The 27,092-nt window shown below is 38.3% G+C and overlaps 1 protein-coding gene across 2 annotated transcripts in view; it reads right to left on the reverse strand.

Annotated features, from left to right (window-relative positions):
* The window catches only part of LOC134739456 (histone-lysine N-methyltransferase SETMAR-like), a 290,079-nt gene that overhangs the window by 184,906 nt on the left and 78,081 nt on the right, over window positions 1-27,092 (reverse strand). Inside the window, exon 2 of one of the 2 annotated variants that reach the window (XM_063663979.1) lies at window positions 18,392-18,493. The exons of the other annotated variant lie outside the window; for it this stretch is intronic. The gene's annotated coding sequence lies outside the window, so the exon portion shown is untranslated. The remainder of the gene's footprint in view (window positions 1-18,391; window positions 18,494-27,092) is intronic. 2 annotated transcript variants of the gene reach the window in all.

Genomic DNA, 27,092 nt, shown 5'->3' on the forward strand with positions numbered 1-27,092 from the left:
GAGATTTATTAACATTTTTATTCTCCCAGAATTTGCCACGTTTCCCCACTCCTCACTTTCCACCTAGAGAGTGTTAACTTGGACCACTCAGCTTTCCTGCCCTCTAAGGAGAATTTCATCTTGCCATTTCAATGACTCTCCCCAAATTTTCTGGGCGTCTTCAGGGATACCCTCAGAGTAACCTGAATATCCTCTGAGCCCTGATAGTTATGGTTCCCAGGTAACCCTAATTTCCCAGTAGTCAACCCTAGGAGGATAGAAACCAGTAACTTCATATAATCAGACCAGCTGCTTGCAATTCTGAAGAACATCTGCTAACAAGTCTCATACTTTCTTTTTGATAGGCCAGCATGTGTTGTTAAGTGGTCTGTTCAAATCCTAACTCTGGCCCTAATAATATCCCCTGTTAAAATAGCGAGAATATCAAAGTAGAAAATATGCAAAAAAATTACTAGATATGACCAATAAACAACAATTATATAAAAAAAAAATATCTTTTTAAAAAGTTTCAGTGGTGAGAGATGGGAATCAAAAATGTAAATATAAATACAAGACCAGATAGTGAATAACTAGAGGATGTGGGTGTATCTTTCAAATGGATTTGTGAAAAAAACACAGAATAGAAGTTAGTAGATGCTGAAAGTAAAGCATGAACTTACAGTGAGGATCAGCAAACTATGGCGTGCTGCCTGCCTTTGTAAATAAAGTTTTATTAAAACATAGCCTCACCCATTCTTTTGCATGCTATCTATGGCTGCTTTCCCACTACGACAGCAGAGTTGAGCAGCTGCAGTAAAAATCATATGGCCCACAAAGCTTAAAATATTTACTATCTGACACTTTATGGAAGAAATGTTTGGTAACCTCTGTTTTAGACTTTAAAAAACCATCATGAGAAAAAAAGTCTGATTAAGTTCATACCTGTTCGGGTGGAGGAGCCAAGATGGCCGAATAGGAACAGCTCCGGTCTACAGCTCCCAGCGCGAGCGACACAGAAGAGGGGGATTTCTGCATTTCCATCTGAGGTACCATGTTCATCTCACTAGGGAGTGCCAGACAGTGGGCGCAGGTCAGTGGGTGAGTGCACCGTGTGCCAGCCGAAGCAGCGGCGAGGCATTGCCTCACTCGGGGAGCACAAGGGGTCAGGGAGTTCCCTTTCCAGGGGTGACAGATGGCACGTGGAAAATCGGGCCACTCCCACCCAAATACTGTGCTTTTCCGACGGGCTTAGGAAACGGTGCCCCAGGAGAGTATAGCCCGCACCTGGCTCAGAGGGTCCTACGCCCACGGAGTCTCGCTGATTGCTAGCACAGCAGTCTGAGATGAAACAGCAAGTCGGCAGCGAGGCTGGGGGAGGGGCGCCCGCCATTGCCCAGGCTCGCTTAGGTAAACAAAGCAGCCGGAAAGCTTGAACTGGGTGGAGCCCACCACAGCTCAAGGAGGCCTGCCTGCCTCTGTAGGCTCCACCTCTGGGGGCAGGGCACAGACAAACAAAAAGACAGCAGTAACCTCTGCAGACTTAAATGTCCCTGTCTGACAGCTTTGAGGAGAGCAGTGGTTCTCCCAGCACGCAACTGGAGATCTGAGAACGGGCTGACTGCCTCCTCAAGTGGGTCCCTGACCCCTGACCCCTGACCCCCGAGCAGCCTAACTGGGAGGCACCCCCCAGCAGGGGCAGACTGACACCTCACAGGGCCGGCCAGGTACTCCAACAGACCTGCAGCTGAGGGTCCTGTCTGTTAGAAGGAAAACTAACAGAAAGGACATCCACACCAAAAACCCATCTGTACATCACCATCATCAAAGACCAAAAGTAGATAAAACCACAAAGATGGGGAAAAAACAGAGCAGAAAAACTGGAAACTCTAAAAAGCAGAGTACCTCTCCTCCTCCAAAGGAACGCAGTTCCTCACCAGCAATGGAACAAAGCTGGACGGAGAATGACTTTGACGAGCTGAGAGAAGAAGGCTTCAGACGATCAAATTACTCCGAGCTACGGGAGGATATTCAAACCAAAGGCAAAGAAGTTGAAAACTTTGAAAAAAAATTAGAAGAATGTATAACTAGAATAACCAATACAGAGAAGTGCTTAAAGGAGCTGATGGAGCTGAAAACCAAGGCTCGAGAACTACGTGAAGAATGCAGAAGCCTCAGGAGCCAATGCGATCAAATGGAAGAAAGGGTATCAGCCCTGGAAGATGAAATGAATGAAATGAAGCGAGAAGGGAAGTTTAGAGAAAAAAGAATAAAAAGAAATGAGCAAAGCCTCCAAGAAATGTGGGACTATGTGAAAAGACCAAATCTACGTCTGATTGGTGTACCTGAAAGTGAAGGGGAGAATGGAACCAAGTTGGAAAACACTCTGCAGGATATTATCCAGGAGAACTTCCCCAATCTAGCAAGGCAGGCCAACATTCAGATTCAGGAAATACAGAGAACGCCACAAAGATACTCCTCGAGAAGAGCAACTCCAAGACACATAATTGTCAGATTAAGCAAAGTAGAAATGAAGGAAAAAATGTTAAGGGCAGCCAGAGAGAAAGGTCGGGTTACCATCAAAGGGAAGCCCATCAGACTAACAGCGGATCTCTTGGCAGAAACCCTACAAGCCAGAAGAGAGTGGGGGCCAATATTCAACATTCTTAAAGAAAAGAATTTTCAACCCAGAATTTCATATCCTGCCAAACTAAGCTTCATAAGTGAAGGAGAAATAAAATCCTTTACAGACAAGCAAATGCTGAGAGATTTTGTCACCACCAGGCCTGCCCTAAAAGAGCTCCTGAAGGAAGTGCTAAACATGGAAAGGCACAACCGGTACCAGCCACTGCAAAATCATACCGAAATGTAAAGACCATCGAGACTAGGAAGAGACTGCATCAACTAACGAGCAAAATAACCAGCTAACATCATAATGACAGGATCAGATTCACACATAACAATATTAACTTTAAATGTAAATGGACTAAATGCTCCAATTAAAAGACACAGACTGGCAAATTGGATAAAGACTCAAGACCCATCAGTGTGCTGTATTCAGGAAACCCATCTCATGTGCAGAGACACACATAGGCTCAAAATAAAAGGATGGAGGAAGATCTACCAAGCAAATGGAAAACAAAAAAAGGCAGGGGTTGCAATCCTAGTCTCTGATAAAACAAACTTTAAACCAACAAAGATCAAAAGAGACAAAGAAGGCCATTACATAATGGTAAAGGGATTAATTCAACAAGAAGAGCTAACTATCCTAAATATATATGCACCCAATACAGGAGCACCCAGATTCATAAAGCAAGTCCTGAGTGACCTACAAAGAGACTTAGACTCCCACACATTAATAATGGGAGACTTTAACACCCCACTGTCAACATTAGACAGATCAATGAAACAGAAAATCAACAAGGATACCCAGGAATTGAACTCAGCTCTGCACCAAGCAGACCTAATAGACATCTACAGAACTCTCCACCCCAAATCAACAGAATATACATTTTTTTCAGCACCACACCACACCTATTCGAAAATTGACCATATACTTGGAAGTAAAGCTCTCCTCAATAAATGTAAAAGAACAGAAATTATAACAAACTATCTCTCAGATCACAGTGCAATCAAGCTAGAACTCAGGATTAAGAATCTCACTCAAAACCGCTCAACTACGTGGAAACTGAACAACCTGCTCCTGAATGACTACTGGGTACATAACGAAATGAAGGCAGAAATAAAGATGTTCTTTGAAACCAACGAGAACCAAGACACAACATACCAGAATCTCTGGGATGCATTCAAAGCAGTGTGTAGAGGGAAATTTATAGCACTAAATGCCCACAAGAGAAAGCAGGAAAGATCCAAAATTAACACCCTAACATCACAATTAAAAGAACTAGAAAAGCAAGAGCAAACACATTCAAAAGCTAGCAGAAGGTAAGAAATAACTAAAATCAGAGCAGAACTGAAGGAAATAGAGACACAAAAAACCCTTCAAAAAATAAATGAATCCAGGAGCTGGTTTTTTGAAAGGATCAACAAAATTGATAGACCACTAGCAAGATTAATAAAGAAAAAAAGAGAGAAGAATCAAATAGATGCAATAAAAAATGATAAAGGGGATATCACCACCGATCCACAGAAATACAAACTACCATCAGAGAATATTACAAACACCTCTACACAAATAAACTAGAAAATCTAGAAGAACTGGATGAATTCCTCAACACATACACCCTCCCAAGACTAAACCAGGAAGAAGTTGAATCTCTGAATAGACCAATAACAGGAGCTGAAATTGTGGCAATAATCAATAGCTTACCAACCAAAAAAAGTCCAGGACCAGATGGGTTCACAGCCGAATTCTACCAGAGGTACAAGGAGGAGCTGGTACCATTCCTTCTGAAACTATTCCAATCAATAGAAAAAGAGGGAATCCTCCCTAACTCATTTTATGAGGCCAGCATCATCCTGATACCAAAGTCTGGCAGAGACACAACAAAAAAAGAGAATTTTAGACCAATATCCTTGATGAACATTGATGCAAAAATCCTCAATAAAATACTGGCAAACAGAATCCAGCAGCACATCAAAAAGCTTATCCACCATGATCAAGTGGGCTTCATCCCTGGGATGCAAGGCTGGTTCAATATACGCAAATCAATAAATGTAATCCAGCATATAAACAGAAGCAAAGTCAAAAACCACATGATTATCTCAATAGATGCAGAAAAGGCCTTTGACAAAATTCAACAACCCTTCATGCTAAAAACTCTCAATAAATTAGGTATTGATGGGTCGTATCTCAAAATAATAAGAGCTATTTATGACAAACCCACAGCCAATATCATACTGAATGGGCAAAAACTGGAAGCATTCCCTTTGCAAACTGGCACAAGACAGGGATGCCCTCTCTCACCACTTCTATTCAACATAGTGTTGGAAGTTCTGGCCAGGGCAATTAGGCAAGAGAAGGAAATCAAGGGTATTCAATTAGGAAAAGAGGAAGTCAAATTGTCCCTGTTTGCAGATGACATGATAGTATATCTAGAAAACCCCATTGTGTCAGCCCAAAATCTCCTTAAGCTGATAAGCAACTTCAGCAAAATCTTAGGATACAAAATCAATGTACAAAAATCACAAGCATTCTTATACATCAATAACAGACAAACAGAGAGCCAAATCATGAGTGAACTCCCATTCACAATTGCTTCAAAGAGAATAAAATACCTAGGAATCCAACTTAAAGGGATGTGAAGGACCTCTTCAAGGAGACCTACAAACCACTGCTCAAGGAAATAAAAGAGGATACAAACAAATGGAAGAACATTCCATGCTCATGGGTAGGAAGAATCAATATCATGAAAATGGCCATCCTTCCCAAGGTAATTTACAGATTCAATGCCATCCCCATCAAGTTACCAACGACTTTCTTCACAGAATTGGAAAAAACTACTTTAAAGTTCATGTGGAACCAAAAAAGAGCCCGCATCGCCAAGTCAATCCTAAGCCAAAAGAACAAAGCTGGAGGCATCACGCTACCTGACTTCAAACTATACTACAAGGCTACAGTAACCAAAACAGCATGGTATTGGTACCAAAACAGAGATATAGATCAATGGAACAGAACAGAGCCGTCAGAAATAATGCCACATATCTACAAGTATCTGATCTTTGACAAACCTGACAAAAACAAGAAATGGGGAAAGGATTCCCTATTTAATAAATGGTGCTGGGAAAACTGGCTAGCCATATGTAGAAAGCTGAAACTGGATCCCTTCCTTACACCTTATACAAAAATCAATTCAAGATGGATTAAAGACTTAAATGTTAGACCTAAAACCATAAAAACCCTAGAAGAAAACCTAGGCAATACCATTCAGGACATAGGCATGGGCAAGGACTTCATGTCTAAAACACCAAAAGCAATGGCAACAAAAGCCAAAATTGACAAATGGGATCTAATTAAACTCAAGAGCTTCTGCACAGCAAAGGAAACTACCATCAGAGTGAACAGGCAACCTACAAAATGGGAGAAAATTTTCGCAACCTACTCATCTGACAAAGGGCTAATATCCAGAATCTACAATGAACTCCAACAAATTTACAAGAAAAAAACAAACAACCCCATCAAAAAGTGGGCGAAGGACATGAACAGACACTTCTCAAAAGAAGACATTTATGCAGCCAAAAAACACATGAAAAAATGCTCACCATCACTGGCCATCAGAGAAATGCAAATCAAAACCACAATGAGATACCATCTCACACCAGTTAGAATGGCAATCATTAAAAAGTCAGGAAACAACAGGTGCTGGAGAGGATGTGGAGAAATAGGAACACTTTTACACTGTTGGTGGGACTGTAAACTAGTTCAACCCTTGTGGAAGTCAGTGTGGTGATTCCTCAGGGATCTAGAACTAGAAATTCCATTCGACCCAGCCATCCCATTACTGGGTATATACCCAAAGGATTATAAATCATGCTGCTATAAAGACACATGCACACGTATGTTTATTGTGGCATTATTCACAATAGCAAAGACTTGGAACAAACCCAAATGTCCAACAATGATAGACTGGATTAAGAAAATGTGGCACATATACACCATGGAATACTATGCAGCCATAAAAAATGATGAGTTCACGTCCTTTGTGGGGACATGGATGAAATTGGAAATCATCATTCTCAGTAAACTATCGCAAGAACAAAAAACCAAACACCACATATTCTCACTCATAGGTGGGAATTGAACAATGAGAACACATGGACACAAGAAGGGGAACATCACACTCTGGGGACTGTTGTGGGGTGGGGGGAGGGGGGAGGGATAGCATTGGGAGATATACCTAATGCTAGATGACGAGTTGGTGGGTGCAGTGCACCATCATGGCACATGTATACATATGTAACTTACCTGCACGTTGTGCACATGTACCATAGAGCCTAAAGTATAATAATAATAATAATATTAATATTAATAATAATAATAATAATAAAAAGAAAAAAAAAGTTCATACCTGTTCATACCTCGAATTATTTCACGTGTTAGGCTATATATAAGTGATCTCAATTTCACCATTTGGTTGATGTGACAAATTTGGAGAGGTCTATGCTATTCTATAGATTTTTAATATAGGGCTAATTTGTAAAGTATACCCTTGTCTACTCTTGCAAAAATACTAAGGTACAAAATTTCTTTGCATATTTGAGTTGTAACATCTTCCAAATAAAAATAAGAATATACTGTGAAAGCATCTGAGGAGGATGAAGAAAAAGAAAAGGCCTTTAGGGATGGTTCAGGGAGAGAATCTGAAGGAAACTAAGGAAAGAGTCAGCATTGCCAAAGATCTCTGTGGTTAAAAGTTCTGCTAACCATCTGTTTATCAGCTAATTGTGACAACCACAGCTACTCTGCCTCTATTAAGTGGTGAAACTGGGCCTCACCACTCCTGAATCCTGTGATCCTCAGTGAAATCAGGAAGCCCATTTCAATGGCAGCCTTTCCCATGTTCAACTCCATCCTAGAGAGAACAACTCTTATACATTTGGGTATCCTTTATCCAAAATACTTGGGACCAGAAGTGTTTCAGATTTGGGATTTTTTTTTCAGGTTTGGGAATATTTGCATATGCATAATGAGATATCTTGAGGATGAGACCCCCAAGACCAAAAATTATATAAAACATGACATTTATTTGTTATATATGTATATATATATATTATACAAAATGCTGAAGGTAATTTTATACAATATTTTTGGTAACTTTATGCATGAAACAAAGTTTGTGTACACTGAACCATCAGAAAGCAAAGGTGTCAGTATTTCAGCCACCTATGTGGGTAGTCTATGGTTGTTTGGCATCACCATCATCCCTGATTCTGAATTCATCTGCTACAAATAACCAATCATTTTCTTACACTTATTCACGTATAAGTACTTAACAGTAAAAAATATGATATACCATTAATACAGTAAAATAATAATAACAACAATGTTTTCAGGGTAACCAAGCACAGTAGCATCAACAGAATACCTCTATTGTCCATTAAACAACAGCAACAACAAACAATGGCAGGCTTCCCATCTCCACCTGTGATTCTGTGTTTTGATTAAAAGGTTACTGTACACTGTATTTCATTGTTTTAGGTGAGAAGCAGCATCGGAAGTGGGTCCTGTAGGGCTGAGGAGGCATTCTGCTGGGTGCTTTTTAAAAATGTTTCCTCCAGAGTCATCTGCCTCATTTACAATGGTTCTTATAAGTCTTTCTTTGATTTTATAAATTGACATGATTTCTTATTCTGTTATGAATGCATGCTGCTCTAATTATTCAATAAGCTCATCACTCATTTTCACCATGTTATCTATAGGCACTTTTTCAACAGTGTTAACAACATCATCTTCATGATCACTATTATCATAATCACGTTGATTCAGAACCATTTTGGCTATTTCACCATCAGACAACGAATGAACAACTGTTAAAAACTTCTTCAATATCCACTTCTTCCAGCTTACTGATGGACTCTGAAGGTATATTTTTGCATATGTAAGAAGGTCAGGCCTGGATTTTTCTCACTTGACATATGAAATCCTTCAAAACTGCCACCTTGTTCATCATCATCGCTGAGCATAATCACAGGCCAGAGGTTGTGCCAAGCATGCGCAAATGTATCTTCAGTGTTCTAACTGTTGGCAACAGCATGTACAGCATCCTTCATGCTAAACTTCTTTTGAAACCTTCCACACCCATACCTCTGTTCACTGCTGCTACCATGATGTTCAATAAAGTGTTTTTATATTTACTCTTTATTGATCTCAGGATTCCCTTGTCAGGTGGCTGAATTAATGAAGTCACATTTGGGGGAAAGTACACAGCATAAGCATTATTTTTGATGAGAATTTTAGCTGAAGGAAATAAGCAGAACAGTTTTCAGGAAATAAAATCTTTCAGTCATCATCCAGTCTAACTTCCCTGTAGTGAGCACAAGATGCTGGTACAAAATGTTTGTGAAACTGATCAGAAAAGATGTTCCTGATGATCTATGCTTTTCTGTTAGAATAATAATGGACTGGTAAGAAATTCACTTCTCTGTAACTGCAAGGACATGGGTACAAAAAAACAGTTTAAAAGAATGAATAAGATCTAATACTTGATAACACAACCGAGTGACTATAGCCAATAATAATTTAATTGTACATTTAAAAATAACTAAAAAAATAACTGGATTGTTTGTAACATGAAGGATAAATGCTTGAGGTGATGGATAACTTCATTTACCCTGACATGATTATCACACATTGTATACCTGTATCAAAATATCTCATGTACCCCACAAATATATATACCTGCTATGTACCCACAAAAATTAAAATTAAAAAATTTAATAAAATAAAACTGCAAGGGCACAAGCTTGTGCCTATCACACCAAGTGTGCTTACGCATGCCTGCTGCATTAGCACAGCCCAGCACAGTTCTTCTGACCTTGGCATCCTTGATTCCTGCAGGGGCTGTTTCATCATCTGCAGTCAGTGACTTTCTGGGGCAATAATGCCAAAACAGTGACGTTTCATCAGCATTATGGACTTATTCCGGCGTCAGATTTTCATCAGTGATGACCTTGGCAAACACATCCATGAATTTCTCCACTGCCCTGTTATCAGCAGATATTTTATCACCACAAATATTTAAAAATGTAATGCTGTCTTTTCTTAAATTTCTGCAACCAGCCTGTTGAATATTCACAGTTCCCTTTGGTTCATCGTGATAGTTCTTTTCTTGTTTCATTTACCATTGAGTGTCATGTGTTCACTGTGACACTGATGGCCCTACTCTTTCAGGACATAATCAAGATTTTTGGCTTTAAATTTATGCAGTTTTTCTATTTTTCATTAACTTGTGTTTATCACTTTCAGGATAGAACTTAACAGTTTATCCTCTGTTGCTTCAGGTCATATATGGTGGTCATTCCAACACCATACTCTACTGCAAGATATTTCACACTTACACCACCGTCCAGTTTCTCCAGCAGTTTGGCCTTTTGTGCTACAAAAACACAAATGCTTCCTGTTTTCCTTTTTTTTTTTTCATTTGGGCCAGAGTCTTGCTCTGTCACCAGGCTAGAGTGCAATGGAGTGATCTCGGCTCACCGCAGTCTCTACCTCCTAGGTTCAAGCTATTCTCCTGCCTCAGCCTCCTGAGTAGCTGGGATTACAGGCACACGCCACCACACCCAGCTAATTTTTTTTATTTTTAGTAGAGACAGGGGTTTCACCATGTTGGCCAGGGTAGTCTTGATCTCCTGACCTTGTGATCCACCCTCCTTGGCCTCCCAAAGTGCTGGGATTGCAGGCGTGAGCCACTGCACCTGGTCATTTTTCTTATCAATGTCACCCATAGGGATTTTTTCAGGCCTCTTTGACATTTTCAACAATACATTTACACCACAGAGCAGAGAATAAGTGAAAATGACAGTCAGTAATGAATGTAGGTCTTGACCTCATGTGGGGTGTTGTGGAGAACCTGCTGTTGGTGCATTCAGCCTACACATCTGCCATTTTATTACCCTTTGTGGGCATGCTTGCATGGGGGAATATGGGTGTACCTGGAAAAGATATATTGCAGCTAAAGAGGTCTAGGGGAGTCTTTTTTCCTTTGGGGAGGCTGAATAAACTGTGTGTTGTGAGCCTGCATTTTGACTGCAACCTGTTACATTAAATCAGATATGGAATTTTCCACTTTGGAGAATCAGTTGACACTCAAAATGTTTCAAATTTCGAAGCATTTTGAATTTGAGATTTTTGGATTAGGGATGCTCAACTTGTAGTACTTTAGCATGCTGGTATACCCTTCAGTGATGAAAGAAGTGGTATCTAAAGAATGATGAAAGGAATAACATCTAAATATTCTTGAATCCTTAGGGATGAAATAGATGAACAGTCCAATAATATCTGTGGAAATCTAGGATTGGGGGAAAATTTCTTAATCTGACCTAATGAACAGAAAATTGACTTGCATGACCATATTGAGAAGTCTTAGCCTTTCATCCAATTGTCAGTTCTAATTCAGTTTCCAAACCCAGAGCCTCTTCAGTGAAAAGGATGCTGGGACACCTGTAGGAAGAAGCCTATGATAGCATCCTGAGTTAGTGCGACAAATCTTCCTTCTGCCTTTTCCCAAAAGAGTTGGAGTCATTTACACCTCCCTACACATCCCAGGGCTTGTTTACTGGCTTAGTGCTAGAATGAGCTATAGAAGACTCAGTTGCGGCCCCTATTGTGAGAATATACCTTGCAAGGTATGGTATGCTCTAGAGTGTGGTTGCATTCTGAACCAGCAGCCCATATATGCTATTTTTCATACAGAAAAGATACATGGGGCCAGGTGTGGTGGCTCATGCCTGTAATCCCAACACTTTGGGAGGCAAAGGCAGGAAAAGGCGGGTGGATCAACTGAAGTCAGGAATTTGAGACCAGCCTGGCCAACATGGTGAAGCTCCATCTCTACTAAAAATACAAAAATTAGCCAGGCATGGTGGCGTGCGCTTGTAGTCCCAGCTACTGGGGAGGCTGAGGTGGGAGAATTGCTTGAACCCAGGAGGCAGAAACTGAAGCGAGCTGAGATCATGCCACTGCACTCCAGCCTGGGCAACAAAGCAAGACCCCCTCTCAAAAAAAAAAAAAAAAAAAAAGAAAGAAAGAAAAAAGAAAGAAAAGATACTTGGATTTATGTTAGGAACCAAACATGCTCCGAGTGATTCACTTTCAAATTTTTTGCTTCTCAAAACTAAAGATCTCTGAGAACTTTTGGGGAGTCCACAAGGTCAACTATTTTCACAATTATGCTAAGATGTTTTTTACTTTTACTCTATGTTGACGTTTGCACTTGTAGTGGGTAAAATTGTTGGTGCTTTAGCATGAATCAAACCGTACCAGCAGCCCTCATACTCTTCATCTCCATGCACTCACAATAGCCAGAGAATCCAGCGAGTTTCACTCAGGAATGCATCTGAGGAGTCAGTGCAAACTTAATTGTATTAACTCTTGGCCCATGAGTACACATATTTTTAATATTCTGTGTGATGAAATGGGAAAGATGCATAGAGTGCTTTGACTGCACACCAAAGGACAATGATTTGAGAAAAGCCACTGTGTGGGCCAGGCGCAGTGGCTTAGGCCTGTAATCCCAGCACTTTGGGAGGCCAAGGTGGGCGGATCACGAGGTCGGGAGATCGAGACCATCCTGGCTAACACAGTGAAACCCCATCTCTGCTAAAAATGCAAAAAAAAATTTAGCCGGGCGTGCTGGTGGGCGCCTGTAGGTCCCAGCTACTCAGGAGGCTGAGGCAGGAGAATGGCATGAACCCGGGAGGCAGAGCTTGCAGTGAGCCGAGATCGCAGCACTGCACTCCAGCCTGGGCAACAGAGCAAGACTCTGTCTCAAAAAAAAAAAAAAAAAAAAAAAACTACTGTAAGATTATTTGAGATGTAAGCTGAACTAGCCATTTTTACTTTTTTAAAAAAAAGATTGAAAGACAAACTGAAGCTATTCAGATTGAGATTTGGAAAATATTTTTGTTGAAAATGAACAAAGAGAGCTTATCACTTCAAGAAAACATCTGACTTTATATGTGGCTGATGATAAAACTCATTTTCAGGAGAATTTCAAAGTTTGAAAAACTTTCATTCATAACTGTGCGCTTCACAGCTTTCTAAAACTTGAAGACTTCTGTTTCAATCAGTGGTAATATTAATGTATATGAATTTTTAATATTGTATAATGAAACGTGTCAACCTTAGGAAAATCAGAGTAACTCACAGAACAAATATTTTTCAAATGACCAATGCATAAACATTACAAAATCATAAAAGATCCATTAAAAATGCAAGACGGACCAATGAATTTTAATGTTACAGAGCCCTACAAGTTTACTGGGGTGGTGTCAGATTCCACAGTGCAACCAACCCATAAAAAACTACAACTTCTTAGGTATTAGTGTGTATCAAAAAGAATATCCACAGTTTTATGAAAAAGCTAGAAAAATGCCCTCTCTTTTTTCCATTTACATTTCTGTGTGAGGCTGGACTTTCTACATACACTTCTCCCAAAAAAATATCCCAATAAAGTAAATGTAGAACCCCAACTATCTTCTATTAAGCAAGACATTAAAGACACTTGTAAGCATGTAAAACAATGCCACTCTTCTCCTCTACAGTTACTTTTCATTAAAAATATGTTCTATTCAATTAGAACACATGGACACAGGGAGGGGAACAACACACACCGGGGCCAGTTGAGGGGTGGAGGGCAAGGGGAGGGAACCTAGAGGATGTCAGTAGGTACAGTGAACCACCACGGCACACGTATACCTGTATAACAAACCGGCACATTCTGCACATGGATCCTGGAACTTAAAGTAAAATTTTTTTAAAATGTTCTACATGTTAACATGTAATGAGCTTATTATCATTATTTTTAATAAAGTAATAAATGTCAAAATTGTCATATGCTTAATTTCAAATATGATAAAACCAATAGCTGTAACTTATTAAAACAAATACTCTTTGAGAAACTTGATATTTTTTAAAAGTATAAAGAAGTCCTGAGACCAAAAGTTTGAGAACTAATGAAACTTAAAGACTCTTTTTCTTTTCTTTTTTTTTCCATAATTAAATGTTGTTTAATAGTTCCTAAAAGTCTATGGCTGACAAGTATGATGAAAACAAGGATTTACAAAATAATTGTAAATTTTTACATAAATTGAAATGTAATTCAATGAATATTCTTATGTTTATTTTTATAAGTCATTTTTACAGTTACTGCTTTGTCAAAACTAATATTTCCATTAAAAAATGTTGAGGTATCTTCTAATAAGTTCCTTGAAATGAACTTTTCCTTGAAAATCATCTCTTTTTTAACTATAGGCATATTAAGCTAAAAAGGTCCTCTCTTCATTTAGGCTTCACAAATATGCATTTAATCTTCCCTCAACTGAAGACATTTAGCGGCTTTAATGTCTCCTCACAAATCAATACTTTAGTTCTCTTTATCACTGTTATTTCTTCTTTCTGGATTTCCTCCATGTTTCTTTTCTAAGAGTTCACAAAACTGCAATGTGATCTCCAGTTATGGCCTCTCCACCCTGTGGGTGGGAACTATCTGTTGCCTGCTTGCCTGATGTAAAGCCCAAAATAGCCTGGATCTCTCACCCATCATTGCTGGATTTTATCTGTTTTTTTTTTTTTTGTCCTCAGTCACCCTGAGATTTCTAAAGGATCTATTGGCTTCCAGATTGTTCTTTCCTACTAACTTTTTTGAATTGCAGATCAATTTCCCACATTTCAAGTGAAATACCCATAAAGATGATCTTGTCAACATTGTCAGTTTTGTAAAATAATAGGAGAGCTACACTAAAAAGTTGAGTAAGAACAAAAATAACATTCAACCACAATAATTATATGTGCATGCCTTCACACAAGTTTCAAAGTTTTGAAAGATAATGATTTTTAGTCATTTAAGTTTAGGCATCAAAAGTAACATATACAGTCCTTTGGTCCAAATATCTGATCTTCCTTATCATCAGGTTACATCAATCTTTCCAGCATTTCATTATTTTCCTTTATTACTTATTGCTATTGTCTTTTTTAGCAAAGGAAAGGAAAAGTACATTTTAAAAGTTGTTCTTTAAAGGAAAAAGATCATATATTTTATATGAAATATTTGTTTTCTTTCACATAGTAGGACTCAGAAGGTGTCTTTATAGCCTTGACACTTTTCCATCTACTGGGTTGTAAAATTTTCATATTCTCAGCCTCTTGGGAAAGCAATCACTATTAAGCAGATATAAGCCAGGAGTCACCCAAATTCAAAAACTGCTGGATAATTAATAGAAAAAAAAAACTCTGTATTTATAGATTTTTTTCTGAAGACACTGTGAAAGAAAATATAGGGAAAAAAAGTTAGATTAAGACTTTTTTTCCTTAAACCATATTCTTCTAATTATTTCTGAGATGTATTTTATAAAATGTTTGAGAAGAAATAAACTGAGAAATAGATTGCAGAGATTACCATCACACTCCACAAACAAGAGAAATTGTGTCAACCATAACTGGCATCTATTTGTGCTTTCGAACATCAGTCAGTCAAATGCATTGGGTGTTATGATGATCTGAGCGCTATTCCAAGTTCCAGGAAAGACAAAGTTATTTTCAAGAAGCTGGTATTTATATATTTACTTAGTAAACTTGGTGTTGTTGCTAATTAGAAGCTAATGAAAATAAGAAAAAAATCCCTATGTATTCTAAATCCCTTTAAAAGATAACTGGAATACTTTAATTAAGAAGGCTAAGGAGATTCTGGTTTAAAATATTCCTTATTCATATTGAATATTCCCAGAAAATATGTTTTATTTTTAAGGTACTATCTTTAAAAACTTCACTCCTTTTCTTAAACAAAGAAATAATTGATGGCTATCATTTTGTGAGGGTTATTAATTTGGTGATGCAGCTGTTTCTCTTGGTTTTTCAGCCTTGCTTCGTTAGTCTTAATGAGTGTTAGGAAACTTCAGATAAGCAAAATTTTTTTCCCTTTGACTTTCAAAATAACAATACGTAACATAGAACTTTGCAGATTTTACTTAGTAAGGCATATCAAAGAGTTTATGATTTATTGCAAGAAAATTCATTTAGGAAATTCATATAGTAAAGTAATTTGTTTCTTAGCAAAAGTTAATGTTATAATATCAAACTTCTAATGATAGTTTTCAACATAATGGCCAAAAAACTATCTCTTGTTATCTTTATGAATAGCTCAATTCAACTTTCCCCTCCAAGAGTGGTATTTTTTAACGTGGTTCATCGACAACCTTTTCTCTAGCAATTTTTTGTTTCGTCTGGATTTGATTCCTATTGTTAAATCTCTACAATTCAATGTATATTTATTAAGAGTCTCAAGTGTGCAAGGCTCTGGGCTAAGCACAATTAAATCCCTAAATCCTATTGCAAAATCCTGTTTTGCCTACATCAATGAACCCATTTCAGAGAGTAAATAACTGCAATAACTTTATAATTGGTCCCCATAACTTCAATTTATTCTTCTTTCAATGCCACTTGAAAAGTATAGCCAGATGAATTGTAGAATAGAAATTTAATAACAACTCTGCTCAAAAGAAATAAGAGGCTCCACATTTCCAAAGTAAGTTCACATATTGTTTTTAGCCATGGAACCCTTTGTTTAAATGAAATATTTGAAAATAACCCAATACACAAAACAGATGAGAGCAGAGTTCCTTGGGTTAGGGTAGGAAAGGGAGCAGATACCACAGGCTGAAAGGATAGACTTTAGGCTTCTTATCCTGTATTAAAAGTGTTCAGGCCGGCGCAGTGGCTCATGCCTGTAATCCCAGCACTGTGGGAGGCCGAGGTGGGCAGATCACAAGGTCAAAAGATCAAGACCATCCTGGCCAACATGATGAAACCCCGTCTCTACTAAAAATACAAAAACTAGCTGAGCATGGTGGCACCCCGAGTAGTCCCAGCTACTCGGGAGGCTGAGGCAGGAGAATTGCTTGAACCCAGGAGGCAGAGGTTGCAGTGAGCTGAGATTATGCCACTGTTGCACTCCAGCCTGGCAATAGAGTGAAACTCCATCTCAAAAAAAAAAGTGTTCTACAGGCCAGCCTGTAATCCCAACACATTGGGAGGCCGAAGTGGGCAGATCACATGAGGTCGGGAGTTCAAGACCAGCCTGGCCAACATGGTGAAACCCCATCTCTACTAAATATACAAAAAATTAGCTGAGTATGGTGGCACATGCCTGTAATCCCAGCTACTTGGGAGGCTGAGGCAGGAGAATCACTTGAACCCAGGAGGCGGAGGCTGCAGTGAGCTGAGATCAGACCACTGCACTCCAGCCTGGGCGAAAGAGTGAGAATCCATCTCAAAAAAAAAAAGGAAAGAAAAAAGAAAAGAAAAGGAGTATTCCACAAGATAATATCCGTATTCCTTAACTACTATGCTCCTCACACTATCCCACTCTATCCCATTCCTGAAACTTCTGGATCATCAAGACATTTTGATCATTTTTCTCTCAAATACATTGCTACATCTGTCACCTTTGTTTACGCTATTTATCCTAAATGAAAGACACCTTTCTCCCACAACTTTGACCACTGAAGCAATTTCTAACCATTATTTGAGGCCTAGTAAAGTTTTGCCTGTTTTCATACCTCACTGAATGCCATGAGAAGTAATGAATGTTTTCTCCTGTGTTTATCACATAGACTGCCATTTAGCAATGTTAGATCATTCTACGTAGTTCTTATGTAGTTCTATGTAGTTCTTATATAGTTTAAGGCTGTTTGTCCAAGATTTCCTAATTGACTCATAAAATATCCACCTAGTTAGATGATTCCTAGGCAACTTCCAATCCTGTTTTTCCTGTGGTTAGAGATCTGTCAGATCATTGTCAGTCTCAAAGCTGTAGTCTCTTTCTTAGTTATCTATTGCTGCATAAAAATGTACCACAAACTTAGCAGTTTAAAACAACACACACTTATTATCTCACAGTTTCTGTAGATCCGTAGATGCAATTTCTGCAGACAGTTTAGCTAGGTACTCTGCTTAGGGTCTCACAAGATGGAAATCAACATTATCATCCAGGGCTGTGGTCTTACGTGAGGCTTGGCTGAGGAAGGACCCACTTCCAAGCTCACACAGTTATTGGCAAAATTCGGTTCCTTACAGGTATTTGGGTTAGGGTGTCCCCATTTCCTGCTGTCTGTTGGCCAGATGCCAACCTCAGTTTCCCAACACATGACCCTCTACACAGGCAGCTTACAACATGTCCACTTGCTTCATCAAATTTAGCAAAGGAAAGGGAATCTGCTTGTCAGACATGTATTACAATCTTATGAAACATCTTATGCTTATGAGCACATACAGATAATCACAGACAACTTGTCACCTGTGCTATATTCTACATGCCTAGAAGCAAATCCCAGTTCCTGCCCACACTCAAGGAGAGGGGACAGGGGACTACACGAAGGCATGGGGATCACAGGAGCCACAAAAGGCTGTCTGCTAGTCTGCTAAAATTACTACATCAGTGAAGGATGCTTAGAATATGTGAAATCAAGATTTTTAAGTCAGTTCCAGACATCTAAGGACTCTGCCCACACACTAGTAAGAAGTACACATATGTTGCAACATGCTAAGTAGTTTTATCAATAAGTAGTGTTTGGATAGGGAAAACAATTTTCCTAGGATATATACCAAATACCTGACCAAAATCAGTAGGGCTAATCTGCCTTTGCCTCTATTCAAAAGACTTTCCCAAAGGACTAAATGAGGACAGGACCTAAAGTCCTGGAAATGGTGAAATGGTTGAATTTCATGAATGCTATTTACCAACACAACTAGGGTTGAAAAATGCTGATGTGGGACAGAGTGTAGCACATCACCATCAGTGCCTCACAGGGGCAGGATTACAGACATCCTCTTCCAGAACATCTGAAAAGTCAAAGTTTATTTAAAATTTGGCCAGAAGCAAATTCATAAAGAATGAAATTCAGATTCTCATAAAGAATGAGAGTCAATGTCAGCCTCAAAGGCTAGAATATCTTCTGTGAGAAGATTTGAGGGAAATTCTCAGAAAATAATAGAATGGAAGAACTGTTGCTAAAATTTTATGAAGTCAGGCTGCACATATCAAAGTTCTCAATCAGGAAATAACTTAAGGAAATTAAACAGAACAAGACAAAGAGACAGGTTAGAATATTATCCAGAAATGGAATTAGATTTAAAGTGAGGTCCAAAAATGGGTTTTCTTTGGCATGTCTCAAGCAGGTTCAGAGGAGTCATTGATTCATTCATCCTTATAGAGACATACACACAACATCTATCTCAACGGGGTACCTTATCCTGGTCAGCTTTCCTATAACTTTCTTGATAAAAGAAGGGATTTGGAAATTTTTCACAGTAGGAGAGCACTTCAGGAAAGCTACATTAATGTGAGGTCAACACAGTTAATCAGATATTTTTCTAAAAACATATTCTAATGGCTTAAATATTTTATACTATTTCTCTTTACAACATTTTTTTTAGGTTTATAGCAAGGTTTCCGGATTCCATTAGCATTTTCTAGAATTAAATCTATGCAAAGATTATAAGGTAAAGACTCATCGAATTAAATCTGTGGCTGCTTTCTTAAAGATCTATCCCAAATGACTAGAACAATACTTGGCCTAATAGATGCTCAATAAACATTAGTTTAGTGATTGAAAAAAAATTAGACCTGGAAATGACTTCAAAGGCCTTGGGGTCCAGTTCATGTCTCACTCAGTGTAATCCCCCTGCAGCTTTCTAATTGTGAGTCTCTTATATTTGTAGAGTATGTTAGAGTTGATAAAGTTTATTCATATCTATTATTTTATTTTGTTTTTACAAAATGTACTATGATCAGTATCTGTATTCTTCACTTAACATATGAAAAAACAGAGACTTCAAAAAGTGAAGTGATATGCCCAAGATAACACAACAAGCTATGGACAGAAGTGGGCTACCCCTTCATGCCAGCCTGGGTCCTTCTCCATTGAATTATAAGTTCTCCCCTTTGCAGGTAAGGGCAGCATAAGCCAAAAACAAGAACAAACAAACAAAAAAAAACTGAGCAGCAGCAAAACCACCAATTTCTTAGAAAGACCGTCTTTGCACCCTGGCTACAATGTGCCAAGCCACTCTTCACTGGGAAGAGTGCCTGCCCCTCTGTTCTAAAGATTCTGATAAAGACTCAGTGATAATAGTCCACGTTATCTCAGGTCCTCCATTAGCACATTGTCAATTTAAAAAAAGAATGACTGTAGTTGTTTGTCAAGCATTGCTTCTATTAAGACCTTAAACATATGACAAGAATGAGAAGGAAAAGCAAAAGCTTTTACACAGTGACTGCAATATAGTAGGCATTCAATGAATGTTATCTTCATTAAACAATAGTTAAAAAATTGTCAACTTTGTCAAATATGGGCTTTTAAAGGACTGCTTTTACCAACAGTATTCTTCCTTCACCCTTCTCAGAAACTTTGTAGTTTCTTAAGGAAAACAGATCAAAAGTAAAAACCTGTTTTTTTAATTGTGGCAATGGCATGAAATAAAAAAAAAAAAGAGCTAAATTTATTCATCTATATTCCAGGTGTCAGCTCCAGGATGTCCCCAAGTCCTTCAAATGATTCATTTGAATCTTTCTTTCACTTATGGTGGGAAATTCAGGGTCCATCTTTCTGTATCTCTAGGGATTCAGGCTGAGGGGGTAGATTATGTTGATTCTAATAATTTCTGTCCTCCAGTTACCGCTTTGTCATAATTTTCTAACTTTAATGCATGTTGTAAGTTTTCCCTAGTATATCTGAGACTACTATGGTATTAATCCCAGAATATCAACAAAATTCAAACAAAGTTTCACTGAAGGTTTAATAGCAACTTAAAAATTAAACATGTATGTTTCCAAAAATACCTTATTATTTCATTTTGCCTTTTTTGAGCTTCATAAAAAAAGTTATCACTTAACACATAATCTTCTGAGACTTGCCTTACTTTATCATGTTTCTAAAATGTATCCATATACTTACAGTTTCAACAACAATGATAATGTACTGGTTCTTAGGCTGGGAGTGAGTTCACAAGTGTTTGATTTGTTATTATGCTTCAAAGTTAAAATCACTATATATTCTTTTCTTTGTATCAGATATTACATTCTAAAAACATTTTAACTAATTATTAGCCATCTTAGTTCTTAAAATTTCTATAGCCATTAACATCTCCAAGAACTTCTTTCTTCTGATCATCCATGCCGTGGATCCCAGTCAAGACAGTTTCTCAACTCCAACTTCCCTCTTTCTCTCCTCTCAATAGCTTTTTTCTAATTGCAGTTCTTAATCCTTCAATTCCTGTTTTCTTTTTTAAGTAATTTTAGAAAAAGTACTAATTTTTCTAAGTTAGAAGAAAAATTATTCAACACTAACTTGTAATAAACAACCCCAGTGTCAGAGTAAATAAAATATTTAATAAAATATTTTATTTTATTAAAGTAAAATAAAATAATAATAATAATAACAGGGGCTTAAACAATAAAGAAGTGTATCATTATCACACAGTAGTCTTACTGTAAGCTTAATACAATAATACAACACTCTTGTTCATATGAAATCCAGAGCTCAAGTTCCTGGCCAAGAGATCTCTTTAACAACTCCTCCAAGTGATCAACTCAGAATTCAGGCTCTTTCCATTGTGTGTTCCACCATCTCAAAGGCCTTCTCTTCCTGCCATGTGGTTGAAGGAGCAAAGAAGATCACACAGAAACTTTTAATGGCCACGCCTGGAAGTGGTATACATCACTTCCACTCATTTTCCATCTGCAGAGCTCAGTGACACAGTCCACCCACATTCCAGGAGCTACTGGGAAATATATGTCTTCCTGTGTGCCCAGGAGAAAAATAAAATACTTTGGTGAACTCATAGTATTGTTTCTGGTCTTCTTTTGCTTTTCCAGCCTGTTTGGGCTATTGAGGAAGATGGGAAGACAGAGGGTAGGAAGTGTTTTTATATCTTTCACATGCAAATATAATATCATGCTGTTTTGTATACAAAAACCAACCTCTTTGTATGAATGAATCTGCTACAACACTATAATTTTGCAATAATAACAGAAGGTTTCCTTAGCAACCCTTCTCTTTGGCAATGGCCTTCTTTATCTTGGGAAAGGGAAAGAGAATGACAAAGTCAACTAAGGTTCTGAACTCATTTTTTTTTTTTCAATTTGTCTTGGACCCAGTTGCCTTAAAAACCAGGAGAGAGGGTTTTAAGAGAGAAAAAGGCATCACGAATCACAAAAAGCTTGGTTTTGCATATAAAGAGCCGACGTCTGGAAGACTGACATCCTGAAGTGTATGCCATAAGCCTTAGACTAAGGAAAACTGCATCATGAAAGACAAGCAATTTCTCCAACACAAAGGAGACTATATGTCAGCCAGTTGTGGGGAAGGAAGAATCAAGGGAGACCTACTAGAGTCTAAATAGAGAGCCTCGTGCTCCATCCCTCTGGGCTAAGTAATGATTGGGAGGAATGACTGGAGGGAAGGAGACATCTCTGGATATACTGATGAAAATCTGAGATAGCGTCTCAGATTCCTTCTCAATGATCTTTCTATTCTAGGATCAATCCCAGATAAGTTTGAAGAGAGAGATCCCAGAACAGAAGGATAATTGCCTAGCTATTAGGAGTATAACTCAGAAGTTGAGTAGAGAACTCCTCCATCCCATGTTGGACGTGAAATAGCAGTGGCTGAAAGGGGTGACTAGGCAGATGGACCTGAGAGCTTCCTCAGAGAGCCCCAGCACTCCAGATGATGTGGATGCAGCAGCAGCTTTCCTCGCAATTTTAGAGGAAATCAGACAAGACTGGGATTCAAAACCCCAAAAGGCCGTACAGTGGGGATAAGAATTAGAGGCCAAGATAAAGTGTGGATTCAGCAGCAGGGACAGAGGCCAATGCCCAAGACCAGGAGAAGTCAGTGACACCTGGGTTGGGGCCAGGAGGCTCAGCAGGCCAGGTAGCTGGCTCCCCAAGCCAGAAAGAAACACAAGACAAGCACCATCGCCACCCGCCAGGATGGTCAGGATTGCAGAATCATAATTAACTAAGTTGTTACCCAAAAGAGACTTAAAGTTTAACTGCAAATGCTAGTTACTTTAAATTGACAATAATGAGTTGGTCCTCATCAACAGAAAATGAGGACTTGAGTAAGCTTAAGTTAATTATAGGGAAACAAAGAATTTACCTTTTTTTTCACAGTTAAGTTGTAACTTGTATCCATTTACAACTATATCTCTGCTCTAAATATTTTCCTTATGGTGCACTGTGTTTTAGGCTCTGCGCTAGGTGTTAGGTATACAAAGATAAATATGAACTCCTTTTACAGTCTCACAGTGGAGCAGGTATGTTAGCTAGGCTATAGGACCTGCTATATCATAATATTTGTATTAGGATACAAATATCTTAAATAACAGGGGCTTATCATCATCACTGGTCATTAAAGAAATGCAAATCAAAACCACAATGAAATACCACCTCACACCAGTTGGAATGGCAATTACTAAAAAGTCAGGAAACAACAGATGCTGGAGAGGATGTGGAGAAATAGAGATGCTTTTACACTGTTGGTGGGAGTGTAAATTAGTTCAACCATTGTGGAAGACAGTGTGGCGATTCCTCAAGGATCTAGAACCAGAAATACCATTTGACCCAGCAATACCATTACTGGGTATATACTCAAAGGATTATAAATCATTCTACTGTAAAGACACATGCACATGTATATTTATTGCAGCACTGTTCACAATAGCAAAGACTTGGAACCAACCCAAATGCCCATGAATGATAGACTGGATAAAGAAAATGTGGCATATATACACCATGGAATACTATGCAGCCATAAAAAAGGATGAGTTCATGTCCTTTGCAGGGACATGGATGAAGCTGGAAACCATCATTCTCAGCAAACTAACACAGGAACAGAAAACCAAATACCACATGTTCTCACTCATAAGTGGGAGTTGAACAATGAGAACACATGGACACAGGGAAGGGAACATTACGCATCAGGGCCTGTTGGGGGCTGGGGGGCAAAAGGAGAGAAAGCAATTAGGACAAATAAGTAATGCATGTGGGGCTTAAAACCTACATGATGGGTTGATAGGTACAGCAAACCACCATGTATACCTTTGTAACAAACCTGCACATTCTGCACATGTATACCAGAACTTAAAGTAAAATAAAATAATAATAATAACAGGGGCTTAAACAATAAAGAAGTGTATCTTTATCACACGGCAGTCTTACTGTAAGCAGTCCAGGGCACATACGATAACCCATAGTAGAAGGGACCAAGGCCTCTTCTGCCTTACTGGTCTGCCATCCTGGTGTGTTGCATACATCTTTATTGTCAAAAATGGCTCATTCATCAGGAAGAATAGTTAATGGATACTGGGCTTAATACCTAGGGAATGGGATGATCTGTACAGCAAACCACCATGGCACACATTTAACTATGAAATGAACCTGCATATCCTGCACATGTACCCCTGAACTTAAAAGTTGGAAAAAAAAAAACAGTCTGTGCTCACCAAAAAATAAAATTATTTCACCAAAAAAGGCTCATTGTACCCACATTCCTGTCAGCAGGAAGGGGAAAGGGATACGGCAAGAGCAAACCCTTTATTTAAATCACATGTTCCAGAAATTGCTTACACTGTTCTGTGTACAAACCACTGGCAAAGAACTCAGTCACATGGCCATACTGCATAGACAGATTGGAAAGTGTAGCTCTCAGTAGGGCAACCATACGCCCTGATTAAATCATTTTACTACTCGAGGAATGACCAGACATTGGAAGAAAACTGTAGCATCTGCTTTAGTCTGTTCCTCTGACTTTTTAAATATTCATGCTATGTGACCCAGCAAAGGAAAGAAACTAACTTCTGAAGGGAAAATAGAGGAAAGTATGAAGAGATGAGACAGCGTGCTGATCAGAGAGGCCTTCAGAGAAGAACTGATGTTTGAACTAAGTTTCAAAAGGTGAGTAGAAGCTCACTAAGAGGACTGAGAAGAGTAAGGGTGTTTAAGGTGAAGACAAATGAAAATCATGTGCAATATCACAGAAGTGTGAACTTTGTTGTTTCATTTAGGGAAATTGTAGATAGTTCTAAAAGGACAAGATGAGATTGGCTAGGTATGAAGAAATCAGATAATAAATAGCCTTACATGGCCAGCAAGGCATTTGGCCGTTGTTCTACAGGTAAATGGAAAATACTGATGAAATTTAAGTAGGGAGGTGACATAATCATATTTATAGAGTTAAAAGATTACTCTTGAGACAATGCAGAGGATAGATAAGACTGAAGACTGGGAGAAGATTTAGAAGGCAGCTGAGGTTGTACAAAAGCAAGATTACAAGGGTGTTAAGGCAATACACATAAGAAATAAGAGCTTTAGGTAACAGATTCTGAAGGACTTTGTAATTAACTGACAGCAGAAGTGAAGTGCAGGAAGATTATTGGATGCTTGGACTGATACACTTTAAAATAGAGAATTCAAGATGAGATCATGGATATGTTGAATTTGAAGGTACTATGGATACTAAGAAACACTCAAATGAAAAATGACCAATAATCACACAAAAATAAGGACCATGAATTCAGGAGGCAGGTCTAAAATGGAAATGTGTGTTTGGGAGTCATCAGTGTGATGTGGCAGTGGAAACATTTGATATCAATGAAGATACATTGCTTGAGAAGAGAAGAACTTGAGCAAGAACAATATTGCTTAGTGTGCAATGCCAAGTGGTATTATGGACCCTATAAGCATTTCTGAATGTCAGATTTGAGGACTGTGATCCAAACAGGCAGTTATTGTGGTCAGATACATCAGAAGTGACTATAATCAAGAGATGACAGTGAATTGGTAAGGAAAACCGACCTCTTGCTATCTGTCAAAGGAGGAGGGACAGAACTTTAAAATAATGAATATAATAGTGTGAGTTAGAAGATCTAGGTATAAATCTCAATTTGTTCCTCACTGGCAATTTGATTTTGGGCACAGAGGAAACAGATCTTAAAAGAAAAAGAAGAATCATATGCAGAAAGAAACAATAACAAGAAATTGAAAGAAAACACTGCCTGTATTTCCAGCTTGTTCTCAATTTCTGATCTTTCTTAGAATTTCTTCATTCTTTTGTTTGATTTTAATTAAATATCATTCTAATTTATGATAGATTCCTTTTTTCCTACTAGTCCAGAGTGAATTGACTTGTTTCTTGCAGCAATATCCTAATATACGGATGCAACATCTTTTTAGAAAGAGAAATTTTCTTTTCTCCTACATGAATGTCTGGTTTGTCTTAGTCCAAGGCTGCTCTTTTGGATTCATAGCAAGAGAAAAAGAAATGTGAAGAGGAAAAGAGATGGAAAAATGAACCCCTAATGGTAGCAGAAATGGTTAATTACTGTATTAGTCTGTTTTCACTCTGCTGATAGAGACTGGGTAATTTATTAAAAATAAAAAATAAAAACAAAAGAGGTTTAATGGACTCACAGTTCCACCTGGCTGGGGAAGCCTCACAATCATGGTCGAAGGCAAAAGACACATTTTACATGGTGGCAAACAAGAGAAAGAATGAGAACCAAGTGAAAGGGGTTTCCTTTTATAAAACCATCAGATCTCTTGAGACTCGTTCACTAGAACAGTATAGGGGAAACCACCCCCATGATTCAATTGTCTCCCACTGGGTCCCTTCCACAACATGTGGGAATTATGGGAGCTAGGATTCAAGATGAGATTTGGGTGTGGACACAGACAAACAATATCAATTACCATCCCATATCTATTACTCCTTTTTTCTCAATGGGAAAACCCACAATTTTAATTGCTAATTGGTTGAAAGCACTTGTCAGTCTCCCTTGTAGCTAGGCATGACAAGTGTCTAAGTTCTGGCTGATAAGATAAAGTCAAAGGTGACATGGGGCATCCTAGAAGATTGTTGAAAGAACACTAACTCACATTTGAAAAACAAAACAAAACAAAACAAAACAAAAAAAACACCTGTTTGTCGTTTCTCCCTTCCTCCTACCTGCATTCCAGAATGCTGATGGGAGGGCAGAATTTCCAACAGCCATTTTGGACCAAGAGGTAACCTTGAGAATGAAAGCCATTCATAGAATGGTAAAATAGAATAGCAGAAGGAGCCCAGGTCTCTGTTGACCATAGAGTCCCCATAAAAGTCCTAGACTCTCTTATCTGTGTTTCTCTTACAGATAACAAGATAGAAGAGAAATAAACTTCTATATCATTTAAGGTATTCGGGGTTTGCTCTACATGCAGCTAGTAGAAAAATTATATTGTAGCAGATACTAGAGAAAATTGATATGCCTTTGTATAATCTATACAACTCTCATTCCTAATATTTCTACTGCATTTATCACAGTCCTAAAACTGAAAAATTATTTAAGAATTCATCTTCCTTATATTTATTTTCAGAAATCAGAATGATGTGGTAGAAAA

This window comes from Pongo pygmaeus, chromosome 3, assembly GCF_028885625.2.
Source record: "Pongo pygmaeus isolate AG05252 chromosome 3, NHGRI_mPonPyg2-v2.0_pri, whole genome shotgun sequence".
Lineage (NCBI taxonomy): Eukaryota > Metazoa > Chordata > Mammalia > Primates > Hominidae > Pongo > Pongo pygmaeus.